Consider the following 23408-nt stretch of genomic DNA (forward strand, 5'->3'; position numbering starts at 1 on the left):
AGCTTGGGTTTGAATCTCATTTCTGTAACTGACTCACTCTCTGGTCTTGGGCAAATTGCTAACTTACTCTCAAACTGTCAGTTTTCTAATCTGTGCATCATAATAGTATCTACCCCACATCATGGCCAGGATCAGATGAGAAAATGTCAGAAGAGCATTGAACTCAGTTTCTAGCCCACGCTGGCAAGTTGTGAACTGTGATCACTCACCTCCCTCCGGGCTCTGCTTTGGAAAGGCAGGTCTTTTCCTGACTCACCGATGTATTCCTTCTGCCTGATTCTTTTTTCTCTGTTGTTTTTAAAATTAAAAAAAATTTTTTTTTCTTTCTTTCTCCTGTCTTTGGCTTCTATGGCTCTTAGATCCACATTTGCAGCCCACCTGTGGTAACTGAACAACATCACATGATAGACGTCCCCACGTGCTCATGTTACCGCTGGCTCTATCAACGATTTTCCTTGTCTTCTTCATGCCTTATCTTGGTCATTTATGCCATTTTCTGTTCTGTGTATTTTTATAAGCTGGTTCAATTTTTTTTTTTAATGGTGCAAGGGAAGGAGTAAATAACTAGCTAAATAAATAAGCCGTCTGTGACTGAGGCCAGGGGAAGAGAGGAGTCATGAGGGTGAACAGGAGAGGACTCTGATGCATGAACTCCATCGGAGTAACAGGGAGAGGGGGCGCTGACAGAAACGACCGTCTGGGCCTCTTCAAAATCATTGCTGCTTAGGACGCCTGGGTGGCTTAGTTGGTTAGGTGTCTGCTTTCAGCTCAGGTCATGATCCCAGGGTCCTGGGATCAAGTCTCACATCGGGCTCTTTGCTCAGTGGGGAGTCTGCTTCTCCCTCCGCCTGCCACTCCCCCTGCTTGTGTGGTTCTCTCTCTCTGACCAATAAATAAATAAAATCTTTAAAAAAAATCACTGCTGCTTTATGCCTTCTTGGTATTCATCACATATGTTACCATTGTTTGTTTCCCTGCAACAGGCCATAAAATCCTTAAAAACAGAAAAGGGGCAAGTTTGTCTACTTGTTTTGGTGGCAGGGTGTGAAAATGGGGCAACTTTCTTCCCACTGCAAACACAGAAGCCCAGGACTCAGCCAGTTTTCTGCTATGACTCAGTGGCCCCTGTCCACTGGTGCTTCTGTGTCCGCAGCGGACAAAGCCTTTCCTGGGAAGAGGTAGTCCTTTCCTGGCCAACAGGATGCTGACTGCTGACAGGCGCACCATGTGTACCAAACACACCACTCTCTTCCACTCAGGGTCAGAGAGATGAGTCACCTCCACCAGCCCGGGGGACTCGGAGCCTTGGATCTTTCCAGCTCGAATGCAGAAGGGCATGCCTGGGGCTTTGTGATAGGGAACACGGCAAGGGCTTTTTTCAGAGATCTAACCAAGGCCTTGGTGACTGATATCTCCCCTCATAACAACTGGGAAGGAAGCTGCTAACTAGAGATAAAGATGACAGAGTTTCTGGTCTTTTCAAAGAAAAAGTCCCTTTAGAGACAATATCAGACCTTGAAAACGAGGTGTCCCAAAAGTACACATTAGCGCTCTTCCCCCAAACTCCTTGCTTGCTTGTCTGGAAGGTTTTACAAAGAAACAATAACCTAAGTATTTGTGCCACTCATTACCATTTTCCTTCAAATTTGATGCTGCTGTCTCTGCTTGTGGAGTGGCAGGGGCCATCAGCTTTGCTCAGCCTCAGAGGCAAACATGGCTACAGGAACAGAAGGAAGAGGCAAGGAATGGAATGTGTCCATGGGGCATCTGGGTGCACGCTGGTTCTGGGACAGTGAAGGCAGGCCCTCATAGCCGCACTGCCTGGGGCCGGGGCCCTCCTCCGAGGAAGGGGGCTGCACAGTGTGGACACTCTCAGAAAGCTGATTTCCTAGGCCTCTGGCAAGGTTCATCTTTAATTATAAGGAGCTTATTTATTTATTTTCCTTCTTTATCTTTTTTTCTCTAATAGAAAAAAACCCACGATATATGAAAAGTCAGAGTTAGACATGAAAACCATGAATGGCATATTGCTAAGTGCATGAAAAAGAATCACAAAATCATTGGTGAACCCCATTTTTGTAGTAACAAAAACATCAATAAGAAAAGATGTGAAAGAATTCATGTCAAGGAGTGAATAATCTCCTCTGAAGAAGGGAGTGGATTTGGGGTAGGAGCTATGAAGAAGGGGAACTTAAACTTTTTACTCTGAAATTCTGGAATTTGGGGGAAAGAGCATGTAGTCATTTTAAAAGAGTAAAACAGTAAAGTTAGGCGCCCTGGGTTGGGAGTATTCACCTTCCCGTGGAATGCAGGCTTGTCCTTGAGGTGGAACCCTCCCTTCCGGGCTTCCTGGGTCCACAAGGAAAGCCCCTCACCGCCCGCCCTGTCTACCAAGACCCGAGACGCTCTGTCCGGCCGCATGTCAGGGTCCGCTAAGGCTCCTTGACAGCGCAGCAGCACACCCAGGAAATAAAAAGCACACCCGGCTGTTATTCTTATGTAATGCCCACAGCGATCCTGTGACGTCGGGATAGCAGTGTGTCCACTCTTACGTGAAGAACCTGGAGCTCAAGGGGCGAAACCACACAGCTGCTAGGAGGTAGGGAGGGCAGTGAGGCCGGCCCCCTGCACCCACGCTCAGGCTTCCTTCCAGGCCCTACTTCCTCTGGCAGAAGACAGTTGGTGTGGAGCTACCTGAGAACAGCAAGAAGGAACACAGGGACTTTGCCTGGATGGAACATGAGGACACCATGTAAGTGCACATGTCCATGTAATTAATGTCCTGGAATGGTTAACTTTATGTGCAACTTGGCTAGGCCATGATACCCAGATATTCAGTCAAACACCAGTCTAGATTTGCTTTTTTAGATGACATTAATATTTAAACCAGTAGACTTTGAATCAATCATTACTCTTCATAATGTAGGTGGGCCTCATCTAATCAGTTGAAGGCCTTAAGAGAAAAAGACTGAGGACCACCCAAGAGGAGGGAATTCTGCCTCCAGGCTCCCTTTGGACTCAATATCAACCCTACCCTGGATCTCTTGCCTGCTGGTCTGCCATTGAAATTTCAGACTTGCCAGCCCCACAATCCTGTGAGCCAATTCCTTAAAATAAATCTCTTTCTCTTCATATATACACACATTCTACTGGTTCTTTCTCTAGAGAACCCTGACCAATACACTTTCCCTAAAGGGTGGACACATTTAATTTAAACTAGCTTTTGTTGGTATTACCATACCTAGCAGTGAGCCTTGCCCATCTTATATGCTTCATAAACATTAGAGTGAAAACCAGCAGCTAGACTAAAAACGCTCAATGGCTCTGCCAGATGTGACTTTTATTTAAACGATTATTTTGTTCCCTTATGAGTCACTCTAAAGGAACAAAAATTGTCTTGATTAAATTAGGGGAGGGAGAGTGGGAGCGATGAGTGGTAAGATGCCTTCCATTTCTGAAGATTCTGTGACCCAGCATCATTCCCAAAACTATAACTTTTGTTTTGTCTTTTAAATCAGAGTCAGTGGGGACTGGCAGGGCCAGAGAAGAGCTCAAAGTGCCTCTCACCTTCTCCCCAGGGGCCCTGGACCATCCTTTCCGTAAGGAGTTGCCCAATCCCATTCTGTCTATGCCACCCCCACACCACAGGCAAACGCTCTCTTGCCACCATGGACATGATGCTGAGGCCAGCACGAACTCATTTACGTGTTTTGCTCGGCAGTATTTGCATTTCACAAGAGCTGGGAGAAGAACCCAAAGAAACAGCACAGGGATGTTGGGCAGTGTGCCCAAAGGCTGCATAGGAGTCATGGTCCAAGCTGGTCATGAGGTGGCTGGAAGGAGAAAGGTGTCTGGGAGGATGTGCCTCGCTTCTCTGGAATCCCCGTTCACCAAGCCTCACCACTTCCTGGAGAGCAGATTCTGAGGAAGGGACTGAGACTTCACGTCCCCAGGCCCGCATCCTGGTTATAGAGGAGTGCTTCTTCATTCCCAGTTACATTTTGGTCTCATGTCTTCTTTCAGATAAGTTGTGTTCAAAGCAACGTTCATTTCCCACAATGTGGCGAGCTCATTTCCTGCCTACTATCACTTGGAGAGTTCCCTTATCCCTCAGCACTTAGCTTAGCAGTCACCTCCTTCAGAAAGCCTCTGTCTGTCTTCCCTGCCCCAGAATTCCCCCAAGTGCACAGTGCACAGGCTCCATGTTTGCTGCCTGGCATGGTCACCAGGCTGAGATCCTCGAGGGCAGGGAGCCTGATACTGAGCAGGGTCTGGCTCACGGTAGAGCCAGTAAAAGTGAGTAAACCAGAACTATTTCCTTTTCACAGGGGAAAATGACTAGAAATTACTAGTACTGTTGCCTGATACATAACGGGCATTCCGTATTTATAGAACAGTTCTTAAGAGTGCTTAGAATAAGCACCCCCTGACCTAAGTTATGCTGTGGGGATTCGAGGCAGTATTACTATCATATCTGGGTAAAATGTCAATGGCTACGAAGAAATTTTTTTATAGTACATGCAATGTTTTAATTTTTGAGAATGTTTTTAATTTCAAGTTTTCCTCCCATAAATTCTCTAAAACCATTGGCATTCTTTTTCCTTCTCCAGAATCTAGTAATTGGCACAAAATGTAGCCTCAAATTATGTATTGTAAGTATTTTAAACTTGAAATGCCATATGACACGATTCCAGGGGCCTGCCAATTATTTAAGATAAATAAGATCCATCTGGTCTCAAAATTCTGGTTAATTCAACAAATTAAAAATCACTTGGTTTAGACATTTGGCATCATCGCACTTGTTCATTTTTCATTCATCCATCCATTCATATGGGGAACGGAACCCTCCTCCACAGGAAGGGCAGTAAGGTGGTCAAGGAGAGAAGACACCGATAAGCAAGAAGGAGAAGGTCAGAAGTGCGCTGATTGGTGGTTGGGGAGTACCTGGATCCCCTCCCCCACAAAAGGACAGGCTAACCTTTTGACCAAAATGGTGTTATAACTGTCAAGGAAAACCAGGGAAAAAGAAGTATACAAATAATGTAATTAGGAGTGGGGCCCAGCAGGGATGGGATAAGCTAGAGCTTAAGCAGGAGGTAGGAAAGGAAAGGGGGTAACTTAAGTATGGAAAAATTTTCTTTGGATAATAAATTGCCATTTCATGTAGGCAGCAAAAATAAATGTAGTATTTTTGAAGAAGAAAGGCACCAGCCACAGGATGGAATGGATAGCGGCCGGTCTCCAGGCCACGCTGGAGGAAAGGCAGCATGTGGCCTGGGGCGGTGACTCAGGCAGGAGGGATGTGGCATAGGTCGCCTGCAGCTGCAATCGGGAGGACAGGATGGGACACTGCAGAGGACATCCTGGGGCAGCCTGGGGACTTTCCACGCAGGAACATATGTGGAAACCCATAGCCTGAGAGAATTCTGGCCTGCAGGCCAGGCAGAGTCCTTGAGTGTGAGCAAGGAGAGATGAGTGGAAATGCTAACCCTCACTGCCACAGCGCAGCGGAGATCAGGAAGGAAGCATGGCGGATGCCCAGTGCCCTCTACAGACAGTTTCATTACAGGCCTGGCTGGCTCCGGCCTTCCAGAGCCCTGCCTTCCATGAGCTGTGTGGAAGGAACCCTCTTCAGGGTAGCCTGGGTGCCCCATGCTCTGCGGCTTCCAACCCATGGACTCAAACCTCAGACACGTTTCTCCTACCAGACTGGTTTGTGCCTTATCTGTGTCATGCTTGTGCCTTGATTGACTTAAGATGCTCCTTTAACTGGGCTTGCATTTTAAACATAGCCTCTGCCTGCTAAGTAAATACCCACATTTATAAATCACTCCCACCCGAACCCCCCCCATCTCCCAACCCACCCACCCCCAGTCACTGGGCTTCCTCGCACAGTCAAAACTGGGGCACAGCACACCTTCTCCCACCTTGGAAGCAATCTTGTCACTCAGCAGACTAAATCTCGGGGGCTTCCTGGGAGGCACAGGCGCCTGCCTCCTCAGGTTTCTCCACTTTTTAAATTCTGTCGTGGAGTTTGGAGCTCAGGCCCAACACCCTACAACCTCTCCTACACACACCTAGGGGCTGGGGTTCTGGCCTAGCCATCAGGGAGCTCCCTGTTTCCTCAGTGAGGTAAAACATTATCGTATTAACGCCCACAGTGGTAAGTCACGTTGATAGCACCCACTCTTGATGAGACGTAATGAGAATAGCACTTCATCTCTGTGGTCTTCCTTCCAAAATCCAATAAGCTCAGCCCAGTTATGAGAATAGCCTCAGACAAATCCCAATTGAGTGACAGTCTACAAAAGAACTTACCAGTGCTCCTCAAAACTGTCAAGGTCATCAAAAACAAGGAAAGCCTGTGGAATCGTCTCAGTCAAGAGGAGCCTAAGGAGACATGATGACTAAACGTAACATGGCATCCTAAATGGGATCCTAGAACACAAAAGGGACATTAAGCAAAAACTAAGGAAATCTGAGGAAGGCATGGGCTTTAGTTTATAATAATGAATCAGTATTGGTTCATTAATTCTAGGAAATATATTAATAAAAGAAGTTAATAATCGAGGGAACTGCATGCATGTGGGGTTATGTGGCAATTCTTTATCTTTGCAACTTTCCTGTAAATCTAAAACTGTTCTAATTAAAAGTTTATTTAAAAAACAAAAGCTTTTTAAAAACGTCATCCTAGGGGCACCTGGGTGGCTCAGTCAGTTGAGTGTCCAGTTTGACTCTAGCTCCCGTCATGATCTCTGGGTTGTGAGATCGAGGCCTGTGTGGGGCTCCATGCTCAGCAGAGAGTCTATTTCTCTCCCCTCTCTTCCTCTCCCTCTGCCCCTTCCCGGCTTTCTCTCAAATAAATAAATCTTAAAAAAAAAAAAAAAAAGTCATCCTAAAACCTGCAATGGGACAGCAACTGCTGGATCACATGTCATTGAAGAAAATTTTATCATGGATCCTCAATGCTGCTTTCAAGCCACAGGCAAGAGAGAGTATCAGCCACTTACTAAGTGAAACTGATACACTTTAGCCTCCTTTACTGCTGTTTTAAATATCTATTATACAATCCATAGTCCATTCACTTTAAAAATTCTGGTTTGGGGGTGCCTGGGTGGGTTGGTCAGTTAAGCATCGCGCTATTGGTTTTGGCTCGGGTAGCGATCTCAGGGTCGTGAGATCAAGCCCTGAGACGGGCTCTGCGCTCAGCTTGGAGTCTGCTTAAAAGACTGCCTCTCCCTCTGCCCCTCCCTCCTGCTCTCTCTCCCTCTTTCTCAAATAAGGAAATAAATCTAAAAAAAAAAAAAAAATTCTGGTTCATCTTGTTTCTAATTCAGAAAGTAGTATGTTACCTGGTGTAACTTGAGAAAAGGAAATTGTTGTCAAAATTGTTTCTTCCTTGAGAAATAGTATTATTTGCAGAATTTCCCTTAGAAGCATTTTTGGAAATGACTCAGAATGCTCACCGGCTCCCCCACATTCTACTTGTAGGAACTGTGATAATGAAGCTGTAATCTCCAGTAACAGCTAGATGTGACAAAACCCAAATGAGCAGATTCCTCATCTTACTGTGCATATGCAAAGTCTGGCCCATTGTCCCCTGGAGTAATTTGTGAGGCTGTAAATACATGTGACTCTGTATCCATCATGTTTCTTGTGCTGTTGTTTAATGGGGAACGGTAGGATTTGAGAAGGGGAGAGAGATTATCAAGGGGAAGTACAGAGAAGCTTTTTTTTGTTCTTAGTAGAAATATCTCCAACAGTAATGCTCTGATTTGTCTATTTGGCACATAACACATCATTCCAGCATCATGGAATCAAGTTAGGAAGATTTTCGGTTCAAAGGAAAAAAACGGGCTGGTCAATGCCTTTGAAACTCTGAAATATGCACCCCGAGCCGCGTCACGCAGACATGCCCTGCCACTGCAACGCTAACATCTCACCGTTTTGTTTTGCCAGCTGTCGTTCCAGCTCTCTTGTCTCTTGGGCTTCTTCACACCTCAGTCCTATCCCTCTGTTTTTTACCCTTTGCCAGCTTCTTCCTGGTTTCCTGTTCTTCCTGGTCCATCACATACCCTTCACCTGTGTAGGAGTCAGGACAGAAAACCAGGGGGGTGTCAGCAGGACTTTTCATGAGTCCTCTGGATGCCCAATCCCTGGTCAAACGCTCCTCACAGTTTGTCTCATTTAGTTAGCAATGACTTTGGCATTTCAAAATGAAACAAGGACTAGAAGGCTCAAAACAATCAGCCAATCAAAAAGCCACAGAGCAGTGGAGTGTCGCCCATGTCTTAAAGCTTATTCCTGAGCAAGGCCCACGCCCAGAGTGATGGCCTGATGAGATTCTCTCTTGAGGCCGTTTGCTCACTTCTCTGCTGGTGACTAGTGATCCCCCGTTGAAGCAAACCTGGCTGGTCTGCTCCATCTGGAGGTTCTAGTGCTGCTTACTTCCAGAAAACAACACCTGAGGTTTCCTAGAGCCTCCGGCAGCTCTATGTTGGCAGCGCATGGTCATGTTGGGATGGGCAAAACGTCTGACTGTTTTCACCACCGTTCTGTAAATTCTGTTTGCACATGGATTTGTCACTGTGCTCACAAAGCAGAATTAGTGACTGATAATATTTTCAACATCATTTCACAGCCAGGCCTGACAATGAGGTGGGAAGTGCTGGATTTGGAGGCCGAGGATCTGGGTTTAAGCTCCAGGCCTTCACTTACGAGGGTGTTACCAGAATGCTCAGAAATCTTAATGTGCTCGTCTGAAAATGAAGGTAATAATCCCTGCATGTTGTGCAGCTTATGTGAAATTTCATGTAAAAGAATTTCGTGAGGGGCTCCACATAGGAGGTGCCGTAGTAGTCACGGTATACAGTTTTACAGAAGATGCTTCTTGAGCAAGCGGAGGAATTACGCAGCAGTTTCAGAACTGTCAATTTCATTGATTTTCAAAATGTGATTCTTAAGGCCTTTTGCGCCTGGAACCTGGCTACCAATTGAATATTAAAAAGAAGGTTGAGAATGGCTAGAATCAAAAAGACAAGAGAGGTAACAAGTGTGGGTGAGGGCGTGGAGAAAAAGGAACCCCATACACGGTCAGTGGGAATGTGAATTGGTGCAGCCACTGCGGGAAACGGTATGGAGTGTCCCCCCAAAAATTAAAAACAGAAATATCATATGATCTAGTAATTCCACTACTGGGTATTTACCTAAAGAAAACAAAAACACTGATTTGAAAAAAATATTTGCACCCTTATGTTTACTGCGGCATTATTTATAATAGCCAAAGTATGGAAGCAGCCTAAGTGTCCGTCTATAGACGAGTGGATAAAGAAGATGTGGTATATATACACAATGGACTATATTACCCAGTCACAAATAAGGATGAGATCTTGTCATTTCCGACAACACAGATGAACCTAAAGAGTATGATGTTAAGTGAAAGAAGTCAGACACAGAAAGACAAATACCATATGGTTTCACTTCTACGTGGAATCTAAAGAACAAAACAAACAAACAGCAGAAACAGACCCATAAATACAGAGAACAAACTCATGGTTGCCAGAGGGGAGGGTGGTAGAGGGATGGGCAACATGAGTAAGGGGAGTGGGGGATACAGGCTTCCAGTTATGGGATGAGTAAGCCATGGGGTAGAAGGTACAGCATAGGGAATGTAGTTAACGGAATTGTAATAGCGTTGTGTAGTGACAGGTGGTAGCTACGCTTGTGAGCACAGCATGCTGCAGAGAGATGTTAGATCCCTATGTTGTACTCCTGAAACTAATGTTAGGCAGGAAAGCTCTTGAACTGTCCGGGGCCAGACGTGTCCTTTACAAACTGTCAATCTGTCAATCTAAGTGAGAAAAGATGGGCAGTTGTTAACACGGTCTTTTACATGGTTCAAGCCTTGGAGGAGGAGATTGAGATGCCAGTAAAAGTTGCTGGAGCCTGCGGCTGTAGTGGTCATCGGGGCTCTGCATTCCTTTCATTCTCTGAATGCTATCTTCTGATGAGCTGAGTTTTAATTTTGATGCCCTTTTTTAGATCACTATTTTTCTTGTATGGTTAGTGTTTTTTGTATTCTAAGAAATCTTTGCCGACCTCAAGGTCATGAAGGTATTTTCCTATGCTCTCTTTTAGAACCATTAGTTTCCCTTTTCTATTTAGATTTGTTATCCATCTTGAACAAATTACTTTGAGTATGACGTTAGGGCTTGTATAAATGTATAATGACATGTATCCATCACACTGGTATTGTACAGTGTATTTTCAGTGCCATAAGATCCTCTGTGCTCTGTTTATTCATCTCTTCTCTCCCCCGACCCCTGGCAACCACTGGTCTTTTTACTATCTCCATAGTTTTACGTTTTCTGCAATGTCATATAGCTGAAATTATACACAGCCTTTTCAGATTGGCTTCTTTTGCTTAGTAATATGCATTTAAGTTTCCTCCATTTCTTTCCATGTCTTGATCACTCTTTTTTCCCCCGTTCATTTCTTTTTAGTAATAAATAATACTGCATTGGCTAGATATACCATAGTTTACTTATCTATTCACCTACTGAAGGTCATCTTGGTTGCTTCCAAGTTTTGGCAATTGTGAATAAAGCTGCTATAAACAAGCCTGTACAGGTTTTTGTGTGGACATAAGTTTTCAACTGCTTTGGGTAAATACCAGAGAGCATGATTGCTGGATCATGTAGTAGGTGTAGTTTTGTATGACACGTCAATCTGTCTTCCAAAGTAACTGTACCATTTTGCATTCCGACTAGCAATGAATGATAGTTCCTTTTGCTCCTCATCCTTTCCAGCATTTGATGTTGTCAGTGTTCTGGATTTTGGCCATTCTAATAGTTGGACAGAGGTAGTATTCACTTTTTTGGTGTGCAGTTCTATTTCGCATAGAATTTTAAAATTTGAGATATAATTTACATACAATAAAATCATTTAAAATTGTACACTTCAGTGATTTCTAGTATACTCAGAATGGTATACACCACTATCTAATTTTAGAACATTTCCATAATGCCCCACCCAAAAACATATCCATTAGCAGTATCTATTTCTTCTCCCCATTCCCTGGCAACCACTACACTGCTGTCTGTATCTATGGACTTACCTATTCTGGATATTTTCTATCAACGGAACCATGTAATATGTGACCTTTTGCATCTGGCCTCTTTCACTTCGCATTATGTTTTTAAGGTTCATCCGTGTTGTAGCAGGTGTCGGTACTTCAGTTCTTTTATGGCTGAATAATATTCCATCGTATGTGTGGGTAAACCACATTTTGTTCATCCCTCCATCAGTTGATGGGCATTTGGGTTGTTTCACCTTTAAGCTATCATGAATAGTGCTGCTATGAACACTCGTGTATAAGTGTTTGCTTGAATACTTTTTCCCAGTTCTTTTTGGTATATACCTAGAACTAGAATTGCTGTATCATTTGGTAATTCTACGTTTAACTTTTTCAGGAACCATCAAACTGTTTTCCACAGTGGCTACACAATTTATATTCCCACCAGCAATGCATGACAATTCCAATTTTTCCACATCCTTTCCAACAGAGTTTATTTTCTATTACTGTTTTTTATAATTATTATAGCTATTTTAGTGAGTAAGAAGGGATATCTTGTTATGATTTTGATTTTCATTTCTCTGCTGACTAGTGATGTTGAGCATCTTTTTATGTGCTTTTTTGGCCATTTGTATATCTTTGTTGGAGAAATACCTGTACATTTGAAATCAAGAAGTGTGAGTCCTGGGGCGCCTGGGTGGCACAGCGGTTAAGCGTCTGCCTTCGGTTCAGGGCGTGATCCCGGCGTTGTGGGATTGAGCCCCACATCAGGCTCCTCTGCTATGAGCCTGCTTCTTCCTCTCCCACTCCCCCTGCTTGTGTTCCCTCTCTCGCTGGCTGTCTCTATCTCTGTCCAATAAATAAATAAAATCTAACAAAAAAAAAAAAAAAGAAGTGTGAGTCCTTCAATTTTGTTCTTTTTAAATCTACTTTGGCAATTGCAGTCTCTTAAGATTCTATTTAAATTTTAGGTTTTTTTCTATTTCTGTAAAAAAAAAATGTCATTGGGACTTGGATAAGGATTGCACTGACTCTACATATTGCTTTTGGGTACTACAGTCAGAGTAGCAATATTAAGTCTTCCAATACATGAAAATGGGATGTATTTCTACTTACTTAGGTCTACTTTAATTTCTTTCGGCAATGCTTTGTAGTTTTCAGCATACAAGTCTTATGCCTCCTTATTCCTAAGTATGTTATTCCTTTCATGCTTTTCTAATGGAATTGCTTTCTTTATTTTCAGACTGTGCGTTAGCACCTTCATAAATGAGATTTCAATACCCCAAAGTGTTCCCTCTGGCCGTTTTTGTGAAATGATATTTTTTAATTTAATTTTTACTTGTTTGCTACAAGTGCATAGAAATACAATTTACATTTGAATATTGTATTTTGTATTCTGAGACCTTGCTAAATTCACTTATTAGTTCTAGACAGTTTTAATTCTTTCTTTCCAATCTTTATGCCTATTTTTTTTGCCCTACTGTCCCAGTGAATAGTGATGTCTAGTACAATGTTGAATAGAAGTGGTGAGAGTAGGGATGCTGGGTGGCTTAGCTGGTTAAGTGACTGGCTTCGTCTCAGGTCATGATCCTGGAGTCTCAGGATCGAGTCCCAGAATTGAGTCCCATATCGGGCTCCCTGCTCAGCAGGGAGTCTGCTTCTCCCTCTGACCCCCCCCCTTGTGCTCTCCCTCTCTTGTTCTCCCTCAAATAAATAAAATCTTAAAAAATAAAAATTAAAAAAATTAAAAAAAAAAGTGGTGAGAGTAGAAAGCCTTGCCTTGCTCTTCATTTTAAGGTGAAACTTCCAATATTTCATCATTATGTATGCTATTAGCTGTAGGTTTTTTGAAGTTCGCTCTATCAGGTTGAGGAATTTTTTTTTTTTTTAAGGAAGTTTCTTTGTTATTCCTAGCGTGCTGAGAGTTTTTTTCCTGAAGAACTACTGGATTTTGTAAAACGTTTTTCCTGTATCTATTGAGATGCTCATATGATTTTTCTTTTATTCTGACAATGTGATGAATTATATTGGTTGATATTAAAAAACTTAAACAACCTAACATTCCTGGGAAAATTTCCCTGGTTTTGGTCATGTTGTATTATCCTTTTTAAAAAGAATGCTGGGCTAAATTTGCTGATATTTTGTTAAGGATGTTTGTGTCTGTGTTCATGAGGGATATTGGTCTGTGGTTTTCTCTTCTGGTAATGTCTTTCTATGCTTTTGGTATTAGGGTTGGGCTGGCCAAAAAATTTAAAAATTGGGAAATGGTTTCCTTCTCTATTCTCTAAAAACAGTCTGTGTACAATTGGTATAATTTCTTCCTTGCAAGTTTGATAGAATTTACCAGCGAAACCATCTGTGACTGGAAAAGGTTTCAATCACAAAAGGGTTTTAGTTGTACACTCAATTTTAAAAATCAACATGGAGATCTTCAGATTTTCTATTTCTTCCTGTGTCAGTTTTGATATTGTTTTCTAAGGAGTATTATTTTATCTAACCTGTTAGTATTTTTTAGCATAAATTGTTCAAAAACTATTAACCTTTATTAATCCTTTATGTCTGTAGGACTGCTAGTGAAATCCCCTCTTACTCCTGATGTTTGAAATTTGTGTTAACTCTCTTGTTGACTTACTCAGTGATATCATTTTCTATCAACTTTAAGGACCTTCTTTATATTTCTTGTAGTGTGAATTTGACAGAGATGATTCTCAGCTTTTGTTTATCTAAAAATGCCTTATTTTGCCTTAATTTTTAAAAGATATTTTTGGTAGTGTACTGATCCTAAGTTGCAGGTGTTTTTCTTATAGGACTTAAAAGGTTTTGTTCCGTTGTCTTCTGGCCTTCATTGTTTCTGATGAGATGTCAGCTTTAATTTTGTATGTATATAATATGCCTTTTTCCTCTTGCTTCTTTTAACATTTTTCTTTAACTTTATTGCAGCATTTTGACTACAAAATCCCTGAGTGTGATTTTCTTTACATTTATTCTGCTTTTGACTTGCTCAACTTCTTGGGTTTGCGGGTTTATATTTGTTTTCTCTTGTTTAATCATGACCTAACTGTCATTTAAAGCTTGGCTGCCTCCCAGGAACAATGTCTTCTTCTACAGCGGACCTGTTCTTCTACCTACCTGCACCGGGCTAGGTTGGCTTAACGACAAGGGGCTCATCTCCACCTAAAATTCAGTTAATCAGGGCTTCCCTGTATCTACAACTCATTCACCAAATAGAAATGTATGATTCTTAGTTCATCTAGATTTATTTTGTTGCTGTCATGGTCCTGAAGGCCTTCTGCATTCTTCTTCATCCTAATCCTGAAGAAGAACTAAAGGTGCTTCTTCTTATTCTTTTCATTCTCTATATATGAGAGATTGTACTTCCTGCCTCATAAAAGTTAGGTGTGGCCATGTGACTTGATTGACCAAAGAAGCGTGTGAAATGTGAATGCTTCAAGGCATATATCCTTGTGTATGATTGGACACTGTCACTCTGTGTGGTAAGCTGAATAATGGCCCCCGAAGATGTCTAAAGCTTAATCCCTGGAACACGTGAATATGTTACTTCACTGGACAGAGAGGATACTGCAAATGTGATTATGTTGGGAGTTTTGAGATAAAGAGATTATCCTTGATTCTCTAGGTGGGCCCAGTGTAATCACAAGGATCCTCAAAAGAGGTAGGCAGAAGAGTCAGAGTGAGAGATGTGACATGGTAGCAGAAGTAACAGAGAGAAAGAGCGAGAGATTTGAAAATGCTACACTGCTTGCTCTGATGGAAGATGGAGAAGGGCCATGAGCCAAGGAATGCAGGTGGCCTGTAGAAGGTGGAAAAGGAAGGAAACAGATTCTCCCTTAGAGCCTCCAGAAGAAAAGCAGCCCTGCCAACACCTTGATTTTAGTCCATTCTGGAGTGGACTTCCATAACTAAGTCAGTACCTTTGTGTTGTTTTAAGCCGCTTAGGTTTGTGCTAATTGGTTATCAGAGCAATAGGAAACAAATACACTCCATCACAACAGCAGCGATGCTCCCCATTGCGGGGACTGTCAGCCGGCATTCTTGAGTGAGCGACACAGAGCGAAGCAGAGTCACCAGCTGCCCGTGGCGGACTCGGAGTGTGAGTGAGAAATAAAACATTGTCCTTTTAAGCCACAGAGCTTTTGCAGATGTTTGTTTTTATAGCATAGCTACATGTGGGTACAAATCCCACATAAAGAACTTTCCTCTGTACAACTCTGCCGTGGGGTATGAAGCCATTTCTCCATGGAGCCTGAGAGTTCAGGCCTCTAGAAGTGATGAAACATTCAGGCTATTCTGACAGGAACCTCAGAAGCAGTTTAAAGCTACTTCAGCAGGTCTGTGGAAGGCCTGGCATGTTATGGCTCCTCAGTGGCCAAGACAATACCTGCAGAGGTTTACGGTGTTCTGCTCCTTCTCTCAGGGAGAGTACAGTCTCACTGGAGGGAGAGTCTGTGCAGGCAGGAAGCCTGGATGAGAATATAAGGTGAGGATTGAAGCACACCTCAAGGGTTTTGGTAGTGCTGAGCAAGAGTTACTATGGGGAGGAAACTTACTGAGAGAAAACAGCATCTCTCAATCAGAAATGAATTTTGCTAGATGTTTCTGCTCAGGAAGGGCAGAGCAGAGGTCTTCATTCTACTTTAGTGAGAATAAGTCAAATAACAAAAGCAAAAACAAAAAAATAAGCTGAAAGCATACAATTCTGCAAGCATGTACATTTCAGGGTCTTTCCTGGGGTCTCTATCTCCTTTGTGTCTCTGTAGAAGAGGGCAATAAATGTTCCCAAAGAGCGATCCAAATGTGTTAAGATCCTATAGTACTGTAATTGTGATTGTGTTTTGCACAAAGGGTAAAATGTGTCCATTGCTTTGGCATCTAGGGCAGTGAGGAATTTATTACATTTTTTGAAATTTCTCTTGGGATCCAGGAAAGATCTGATGAATCATTTCGTCTAATGCCCTGTGAGGGCTAACTGGTCCTGACCCTGACTCTGGGTCCAGGAAAACTAGGGGGTGGGAGTGTGTTTTCTAGATTCTGAGGTAAAAGATTCCAGGAGCTGGACTGAGTCAGGAGACCCTTTTGAGGGTGGGGTTGGAGGCAGCCAAGCAGAGTGTGTGTACTGAAAGGAGTATGAACCATGATCAGGGGAGTGAAAGGTAAAGCAGACATAAGGAAAGCTTACCCACCACAGGGGAGGTGAGGCAAGGAGCCACTAGAAAACGGAGTCCTAATGACTGAAATTAGAAATGTGGAATCAAGTCCAGAGACTGAATGGGATGTGTTCAATGAGATAAAGTCTTTCTTCATGAGGTGCTGGCCTCATGGCCTGGGAAGGCCTGTGGCTCAGTCAGGAGGTGAGGGGACTTTTTGAACTTCATATGGAGGAGGGCCCTGATTTCTGTGGAACCATCCTCTTTCCACTCTCCCATATTGGCCCCATGTAAACCTTACCCATGAACTCTCCCTGATCTTGTTGCCTCAGGGCCTTGACACTGGCGCTTCTTTCTGTTTGGAAGGCTCTTCCTCTGCAAATCCACTTGGCTCTCTCCTGTTCCATCTTTTCTCAAATGTCACCTTCCCCGGAGGCCTTTCTCTGACCACAACTGTAACCCGCTTCCCCTGCCCTGTTACTGCCCACCTCTCTTCTTTTTATTCTTCTGACTTTTCTTTTTCTGTGGCACCTGACTTCTGGTACACAGTGAAATTTACTGATTACTCTGTTAGTGGCTCATTGTCTGTCTCCTCCCGCTTTGGGATGGGACTGTGTCTGGTTTGCTGTATGTCTAGTATTGTACTGGCCTAGCATACCCTGGGGACTCTAGATACCTGTTGCCTAGCTGTCTGGCTGAGTCTAGCATATTGCATGACCAACTCAAGTAACTGAGGGGCTAGCACACATCATATAACTCAAATCAGGGCTGGCTGTCAGCACTATATGGGAGAATCCTGACACCTATTTGTGGCTGCCAGTTAAGTAATTTTAATCTTCTTTTAAAATATCGTTACCTTTTCTAAAAGCTTGAGTCCTCTTGCTTCTTTTCTGCAAGGGTAGAAGCAGATATCTACCTCCCCAGCTACCCAGCTAGGAGTGTCGGCTGCATAAGGACCGAGTTGCCTTCCCCACCCCATGTGAGGGTCACAAGGCTCTGCTTCAGTTTATTCTTGGGTTATCTCTTCCCAAGGGGGCAGGAGAGAGTGGGGATCAGTATTACACACCAACTAACCTTTCCCCCACACAAGACTCACATGCACACCTCTACAGAGGGCTCGGACATCTGCCACAATGCATGTATCCCCGACTTGGTTCCCCAGTCTCTTAGGGGCCTTGTGCTAGGCCAGGACTACAGGATTTTGGGAACAGTGGGACCAAGGTGCTGAATTGTACAGTCAGCTTGGGCCATATTTCTGGCCTCCCAGAGTCATAGCTAATTGCTAGGACTCATGGCAATGACCCTCATCTCCAACATACATGTGCATGCACATGCACACACACACACACACACACACACACACACACACACACACACCCTCTTTCCTGAGGCAGGCAGCTGTCTTTCTGGTCCATGCAGCTGCTAGGTCCACCAAGCTGCCCTGCACTCCAGGCCACACTCTGGATTGCTCTTCATTCAACAGCCGCAAGGGCAGCAGGTCCCTAATTTTGGTCAACAGACACATGGTGGCTCTCTCAGAGTCTAGGTTTAGAAACAGATACTAGGGAGGCATAATGCCAGAGAGAGATGGCAGCTAGGGCTGCCAGCTCTGGGGCTGGCTTCCAGCGGCACCATGAAAAAGTGAGGAGATTACTCTTCTCCTGCCTCTGCCTCCCAAGAGCTTCTCCATCTACGTCTCAAGGCTCCACATACACAAGAGCTCATGCAAGTACCACACAGGTGCACAGTACTCACTGTATTCTCCCCAGCGCATGGGTGAGGGAAGTGGGGAGAGGATGCCTGGCCTTCTCATATGCAGGCTAGTGGGTTATCTATACGACGTATCATGGCCTATTCCTTTTTCCTGTCCAGCTCTCTCTAATCCCCCATGTGACTGTATTTGGAGATGGGGCCTATAAGGAGGTAAGTAAGGTTACGTGAGGTCATAAGGGTGGGCTCTGAGTCCATAGGATTACTGCACTTATATGAAGAGACACCAGAGGGGCGCCTGGGTGGCTCTGTCTGTTGGGTGTCCAACTCTTGATTTTGTCTCAGATTGTGTTCTTGGGGTCATGGGATCAAACCCTGCATGGGGCTCTGCACTGAGCCTGGAGCCTGCTTGAGATTCTCCATCTCCCTCTGCCCCTCCCCACTCATGTGCACTCTCAATCAATAGGCACCAGAGAGCTCTCCTCTCTCTCTCTCTTTCTCAGAATACACATGGAGGAAAAGTTATATGAGGGCATAGTGAGAAGATAGCTGTCTGCAAGCCAGGAAGAGAGTCCTCACCAGAAACTGGCCCTGTCAGTCCTCGATCTTGGACTTCGAACCTCCAGAACTGTGAGAAAAGAAATTTCTGTTGTTCAGCCACCCAGTCTGTGGTCCTCTGTTACAGCAGCTTGAGCAGAATACTACAGGAGCCACCATGAAATCATCCCAGGATGGCCTGGCTTATGGATCCAGGCTCTGGGGCCTCTGATTCTGAGGACAGTGGTCCCTACTGTGGTTCCTTGACCCAGGATTGCAGGCCTGGGCAGGTACCTGCCTGTTCTGGCCTGCAGTGCTCACTAACCATTTATAGTTTAGTCGTGGAGGACACTAGAAATGGATTTTCCTTTCCCCCACAAGTTGATAATAATCTTCCCCAGATATCATGTTGAAGCCTGCAACAAAACCTCCTTCTTCAGACCCCATCCTCCACCGCAGAACATAGGGAAGAGACCACAGTGATTACCTCCCATGGTTCCCCTGGTTCTCTGGGGGTACTGAGGAGGCACAGGTGGCTGGGGCAAGGTCCACATGGGGCTTGTACAGAGTGGATCTAGGCAGGGGCCAGCTGGTCTCTGCTTGGAGAGGAACACTGAGAACTGTCCCCTGGCACAGGTTACTCCCTGGGCCTGGACACCCTCTCCTCCTTCCCATTGTCCAGGGCTGGGGGAGGGGGTTGTGGTTCCTGGGTGAGGATGGCAGTTTATGGCACCGAGGCTACAGTTATATCTCCATTAGGACCACTGATGCTTTGGGGTTGAGATCTAGTTGGGTTACTTGGTTAGTTTAGTTGGTTTAGCTTAGTGTGGGGGAGAAGGGGGAAGAAAAGGAAGGAGAAACTGGAGGAGAAAAAGGGGTCAGGAAGAAAAGGGGGGACAGAAATCATAGGAATCAAAGCACAGAGATGTCACATCCCACAGAGCCAGGCTGGGAGGGGACACAGGTGGCACTTGCACACAGTGACACCCGTCATCTCTCTGGAAGACGCTTCAGATAACAAGATATGTGAATTCCCAACTCAGAGGCACTGTGCTCCTAGCATCCTCATGGATTTTGCTGCTAGGGCCAAATCACAGAGGAGGGCGTTTATGGAGAAAAGTCTTTTTAGAGCCTTGACTCATTTTGGATTTTTTGGGAAGGCTTTTTTCAGACTCGTGTGTTTTTGAAAAAGCAGCACAATAGTCAGGCTGACATCATCTGGTGTTAATGGGAACACTATAAACATTTCCACTTTGAATCAAGCCAAAGTGTTATTTTACAAAATTATTTAATCATTTGTTCCAGCATTCACCTAATCAGTACAAATGTCAAGCAAGTGTTCAAAATGAAAGAAACCAATGTATTAAGAAATAGATGAATTTGTGGTAATGATAATAATGACAACAAGCCCCCAGTCAGGCTAAGTACACAAGGCTCTGGATTTCTTCCAGGGGCTTCCACAGAGCAGAGCAATGTTTTGCTGTTCACTTACACAGCTGAGCTGGCTGGCTGCCACGAGAGGCAGCTTGGTTTATTTGGTTTTCACTTTCCAGCATGAAATACAGTCCTGTCTTGATTCTCCTGCCTCTGGGGCTCTTTGAATGCTTCTAACTAGAATCCTTTCTGCTCATTTGCAGAATGAGTCCCTCCCCTGGGACTAGTGGGTGCCTCGAAGCACTGCTGGGGGCAGGGGGTCTGCACGGACTGCAGCTCTGCTTGGCCAGCTCATAAATCACAGTTTCTCAGTTAAACCTTTCCTGAGCAGAAGGCTTTATTTGGGGATAGCACTGATTTGGCTTTTGAGCTCAATGTGACTTGGTGGTAAGCCTAGGGGACTGCTTTATCTGGGGAATCTGTGAGTGGCCTGTCTTGTTGTCATGGCCACATGATGCAGCTAACAGGCGCGGTGGCCTTTGTGCACCCTCATAATCCCAGCAAACGCTCCCCTGAGGAAGGACATTGGTCAGAGGCTTGACCTCAGGTCTGCTGCCAGCATCAGCGCTTCTTATGCCTGCTCCAGCCCAGATCAACCGCGGGGGTGCATGAGGAAGACAGATCAGACGCAAGACACCTAATAAATTAATAAGCTCATCACAGAGTAGAGGAGAAGGTGAGATGCCGTGGAAAATATGACAGAAGAGCAGGGTGAAAGATGTTGGGTGTTTCTGGGTATTTGTGGGGAGTTTACAGTTCAAGATAAAATGGCCTGAATTTCTTAAAATATTAAACATGCAAAAACAGGCAACCTGGCAATTGTACTCTTGGCCGTTTATCTTAGAGAAATGAAAACTTGTGTTCACCTAAAAACCTAAACATGAATTTCCAGAGCAGCTATATTTCTAATAGCTCCAAACTGGAAGCAACTCAGCTGTCCTTCATGGGGTGAATGATCAAAAAAAAAAAAAAAGAAAAAAAAGTCTATCCCTAAGGGTAGACTTATACCATACTATATGTCCAGAGAGGCACTTATACCATAAGTCAACCCTAATACTATATGAGTCTATTTCTATGACATTCTTGAAATGACAAAATTATAGAAATGGAGCACAGATGAGCGGTCGCCAGGGTTATGGAGGGGGCGGGGCCAGAGGGGAGGGGGCACGGCTGTAACAGAGCAGTGCGAGTGATCCTTGCTGGGATGGGGATATGTTGCATCTCGACTGTATCAACTATAAACGATATCATATTTTGTGTCTTGATGGCAATGTCCCGGTTGTGCTATTGTGCTATAGGTTTGCAAGATGTTACCACTGCAGGAACCTGGGTAAGGGGCCTGGGAGATCTGCCTGTTTTATTTCTCCTAACTAAATGTGAATCTACAACCACCTCACAATAAAAATGCTTAATGACTCCCAAAATAGGGTGGCGCAGGTGGGTCTATTGAGAGGGTGACATTTGAACTAAGACTTGAAGGAGGTGGAGGAGATAGACATGTGTTTATCTAGGTAGGCATGGGAGATGAATCACAGGGGTAGCTGGGGCCAGATCCCAGAGGCCGTGGTAGGCACAGTAAGGCCCTGGGCTTTCACTCTTAGTGGTCAGGGGAGCCATGGGTCATTCTGCCCAGCAGGGTGACATCAGCCAACTTTCATTTTACTAGACCCCTCCCCCTGGCTGTTGAGAGGAGAGTAGACTGTTGGGGCCAAGGCAGAAGCAGGAAGACAGTAAGGAGGCCATGACAGGCACCCTGCCCTGGCGGGCCCTGTCTGTGTCTTCCTGAGCGTGCATGCAGGGAGATGTGTGGGGACCCATGCAGGAGCCCCGTGAAGAAGCACCAGTCCCCAAAGCCCGAGTCTGCATTGGTGACCCATGGAGAGCATACAGCATGTGTAGGATGAGGGTCAGAAAGGTGAAGATGAGGAACCACCAAAGCACAGGAACCTTAGGCTACAACGTACGTGGTTTAGTACAATAGAAATAAGAATGCCCTGGATGGCGTCCAGCATATTCACAGGCACGTCACTGAGCCTTTCAAGTAGGAATGCCTTTCGCAGGAGGTTTTGAGCACTTGCTATGTGTAGGAGACCGGTGCCCAGTACAGAGAGACAGTGGGGGTAAGCCTGGCATAGCTCTTACACTCGGAGAGCTCACTATGGCCATAGACAAGTGAGCAAATAAACAAATAGTGACAAATCATAATAAAGGTTAGGAAGCAAACAAATGGGCTGGGAAGGATGTAAACAGGGAGAGGGACAATAGAACTCCCTTAGGTGGAAGGTGACACTTTGGTTGAGCCATTCAGTGGACAAAGAGCCATGTTAGTCCCCAGCAGAGCGAGCAGCCTCTAAGAAGGCCCCGAAGCAGGGAGGAGGTGGGACAGGGTCCAGAAGAGGCAGCCACACACCACGGTCACCCGGCTCAATTCACTTCCCACTTGGCCTTTCAGCAGGCCAGTGCTTCATATCCAGGGTGCCAGCCTTACACTCCTGCCATTTCTGTTACAGTGTCATACAGTCAGGACTGGCTATCTCTTCAACAGAGCCTAAGAAACTGCTGTATTTGTGCAGTGAACATGAAAGATAATTTCCTCTATAACGTATGAGATGCTGATAAGTGTAAGAAATTGTGGGCAATACCAAAAGGCTGTCTTGTAAAAATCTAAGTCTGTACAATGTGCCTGCTTCCCAATGCCACTGACCCCCCGCCCCCCGCCCCCGGCATGACCACGCAGTCCAGAGGAGGACACGGCCGCCAGGCTGGCATCGCAGGCTGTGGAACAAGCAGGGGTGAAGATGGAGTGAAGCATGACAAAACACGCACACCGTGTTCCTCAGTTTCCTAGGGCTACCACAACAAAGTACCACAACCTGGGGGCCTTAAAACCACAGAAACTTATTCTCTCACAGTTCTGGAGGCTGGAAGCCCAGAATCAAGCTATCAGCTGGGGCATCTTCTCTCCGAGGTCTCCAGGGGTGGATCCTTCCTGGGTTGTCCCAAATTCTGGTAACCCCAGGCATTCTGTGGCCGGTGGCAGTGTCACTCCAATCTCTGCTTCCAGCTTCCCATGCCTGTCTTCCCTCTGTGTCTCCGTGTTCCTGTGTCTTCACATGTGTTCTCCCTGCGTGTCTGTCTTCACATCGTCTTTCCCCTTCTTATAAGGACACCGGTCATGGTGGATGAGGGCCCACCCAAATGACCTCATCCTAACTAATGACATCTGCTATGACCCTATTTCCAAATAAGGTCACATTCTGGGGTACTTGGGGTTAGGACTTCAACATATCTTTTGGGAGGACACACTCAACCCATGAGGCAATACTGTGCCAGGAAAGGAAGCGTGGTTAGAAAGTACTGGGCAGCTGTTGGATGGAGTCACAGATCCCACACCAGAGAAGTCGTTCTGAGCTCACGTCCACTCCCTGGATCTGCTTATTCTGAATCATTCCCACTAATGCCTTTAAAAACATGCTTTACCCTAAGCA

At 44.9% G+C, this 23408-nt stretch overlaps 1 long non-coding RNA gene across 2 annotated transcripts in view; it reads right to left on the reverse strand.

The window, feature by feature from the left end:
* The window catches only part of LOC123779583 (uncharacterized), a 70740-nt gene that overhangs the window by 3887 nt on the left and 43445 nt on the right, over nt 1–23408 (reverse strand). The window contains exons 3-5 of one of the 2 annotated variants that reach the window (XR_015727713.1): nt 7944–8082; nt 6319–6438; nt 1–2694 (exon numbers count right to left, since the gene is read on the reverse strand). The exon at nt 1–2694 is cut by the window's left edge and continues 3887 nt beyond it. This is a non-coding gene — a long non-coding RNA (uncharacterized LOC123779583). Of the gene's footprint in view, nt 2695–5886; nt 6439–7943; nt 8083–23408 lie in introns of those variants that run through there. The other variant, XR_006776234.2, reaches the window with a different exon arrangement.

Source organism: Ursus americanus, chromosome 19 (assembly GCF_024610735.1).
Source record: "Ursus americanus isolate L20-20 chromosome 19, mUrsAme1.1.p, whole genome shotgun sequence".
NCBI lineage: Eukaryota > Metazoa > Chordata > Mammalia > Carnivora > Ursidae > Ursus > Ursus americanus.